This window comes from Nannospalax galili, unplaced genomic scaffold (genome assembly GCF_000622305.1).
Source record: "Nannospalax galili isolate Female #2095 unplaced genomic scaffold, S.galili_v1.0 scaffold270, whole genome shotgun sequence".
Lineage (NCBI taxonomy): Eukaryota > Metazoa > Chordata > Mammalia > Rodentia > Spalacidae > Nannospalax > Nannospalax galili.
In genome coordinates, this window is record NW_008330152.1 from 4,958,421 (window position 1) to 4,961,263 (window position 2,843).

The following is a 2,843-nucleotide window of genomic DNA, read 5'->3' on the forward strand; positions in this document are numbered from 1 at the left end:
GTATGAGAGAAAATATGTGATATTTAAATTGCTGAGTTTGGCTGATTTTGTTTCACACAATAATTTCCAGTTCCATCCACTTTTGTGCATATTTTATGTTTTTTTTATTTTTAGATGAAATTATATATTTATATTCCACATTTTAGTCTATTTATCCATATATGGACCTTTAGGCTGGTTCCATTTCCTAGATATTGTAAATAGTATGACAAAGACATCTATGCAGACATCTCTGTGGTATGTTGACTTAGCATCCTTTGCATATACTCCCAAGTAGGTATAGCTAGGTCATATGTTAATTCTACATTTTTATTATTTTAGGATTTTACAACTGATTTCCATAGTGGAAGCACCACTTTATATTCCCGCCAGCTGTGCAGAACTGGTCCCCTTTTCCCACACTCTCACCAGGTTTTGTTGTCATTTCTTGATAACTGTATTCTGACTGGGATGAGATGGAAGCACAGAGCAGTTTTAATTTGCGTTTCCCTGATGTCTAAGGTTGTTGAACATTTTTAAATTTTTATTGACCATTTGTATTTATTCTTTTGGAAAAGTATATGCTCATTTCATTATTCCATTTCTTGGTTGGATAATTTGCTCTTTGGGGGTTTAGGCTTGGCAGATCTGTATATATATTTTAGACATTATTCCCTGGTTTTATTATATAGCTAGAAAAATTTTCCCATTCTGTAACTTGTCTCTTCAACTCTGGTGATTATTTTGCTATTCAGAAACTTCTTAATTTCTTGAAATCCTATTTCTCAATTCTTGAAGTTATTTCCTGTGCTATTGGAGTCCTGGTTAAAAAAAATCTTGCCTATGCTTGTATCTTGAAGTATTTGTTTTACATATATTTCCTATAACAGTTTCATGTCTCAAGACTTACATTAAGGTCTTCTGTTCATTTTGAAGTGATTTTTGTTCAGACTGAGAGCCTTGTACCTAGTTTCATTCTTCAATATAGGTATCTAGTTTTCCCAGAGCCATTTGTTTGAAGAGGCTGTCTTTTTTCCAATGTAGGTTTCTGATAATTATTTATAGAAATTAGGTGGCTGTAGTGTTGTGGGTTTATTTTTGGGTTCCCAGTTCTACTCAGTTGATCCACCTGTCTCTTTGTATACCAGTACCATAAAGGTTTTGTTATTGTGGTTCTGTCATATAGTTTTAGATCAGGTACTATGATATTTCCAGCATCATTCTTTCTGTGTAGGATTGCTTCATATATTCAGGGTCTTCCATATGGATTTTAAGACTATCCCTTATGAGTTTTAAGAGTTTTTTTTCTAGTTCTGTGATGAATGTAATTGAAATTATAATGGAGATTATATCCAATATGTAGATCACTTTTAGGAATGTAACCATTTTCAGAGTATCAATTCTACCAATTTATGAATACAGGAGATCTTTCTGTTTTCTAGCATTTTTTGCAATTCTTTCTTCAGTGTCTAAATTCTTGTTAGGTTATTATTTTTTTTTTTTACTTTTGAGGATTTTTAACATAGTCCAGATGAGGGGCCCAGGTTCATTTCATCTCCTTCACCGCCAAACCAGGGGACAGGGACTGCTTCAGTTTCTCTGCCTTCTCCTTGTCTGTGATGACCAGGGCGTAGAGGTACCTGCTGCAGCGGACTTTGAACTTCACATTATGCTTGTTTTTCTTGATCTTGGAGGATTTGGCATCCTTTTGCCTGGCTATGAGCAGGAAGTCCTTGATTTCCTCAATTTTCTGAGGAATGACAACAGGCATTAAGAGCTCACTACGACCCTCAGAGCTTGCTACAGCCCTCCCTTCCCCGTGTACTCCTTGTTAGGTTAATTTTTATGCATTTTTGAAGCTACTGAGAGTGGGATTTTTTCTTCGATTTTGTTTCTCAGCAACTTTGTTATTGCCATACAGAAAAGCTATTGTATTTTATTGTCTCATTCTAGATTTTAGAGGAAATGCTTTCAAGTTTTTTTCATTTAGTATAATTTTGTTATGGCACTATTAAGGCCAAATCCTGCACCTTGACAGCCCTAACAAGGTAGGCTTCGCCATCTGTGCTCAATAGGTCAATTAAAGAAACAAGTGAACAACAAAAATCAGACTTATTCAATGCGACCACATTGGGAAGAGTAACAACTAAGGAGATCCAACGACCGCCTGCTTCATCTACTTTTTTTTGGGGGGGGGTGGAGGTGGTCTAGCCATAAGGCTTGGGTCTAAATAGAGAGTAAGTGGGATGCCTGACTAAGCAGTCTTGGTCAAGGTATGGTTCTGTCCATTATAGCCATTTTCTGTACTCTAGTCTTTCCTGAAAGGTGACCTGACAGGTTGTTGAACTTATGTTAAATTTCTTCATGGAAATCAAATTCTTTTTCTGTCTGGTACCAGGCCCTCAGCATTTTTCTTCTCCCTGCATGAGATTATTTCAACAGCCTAATAGCCAAAGGGAAGGGAGCACTACTGTCTCTTTAGAATATCTTTGTTCCTGCCAAGATGTTTACAATATTGGCCATAGGTCTGTCATACAGAGCTCTATTGTAGTCCTTCTTTCTTTGGGGCATTTATCATGAGGGGGTGCTGAACTTTGTTGAAGGTCTTTTCTGCATAACTTGAAATAACTACACCATTTTTATTTTTTATTTAATATATTTATATGCTGTCTTATAATTTTATGTATACTAAACCAATCTTGTATCCCTGGAATGAAACCAATTTGGTCATGATGTATGACTTCTTAATGTGTTCTTGAATTCAATTTGTCATAACTGTACTGAGAAAAATTACTGATAATAAATCATAAATGAATTTATTTTAAACAAATCTTTGGTATTCATATAATTTTAATATTTATTAA

At 35.1% G+C, this 2,843-nt stretch overlaps 1 pseudogene; it reads right to left on the reverse strand.

The window, feature by feature from the left end:
* Positions 1-1,525: 1,525 nt before the first annotated feature.
* On the reverse strand, positions 1,526-1,750 carry LOC103742233 (annotated as a pseudogene).
* Positions 1,751-2,843: the final 1,093 nt, after the last annotated feature.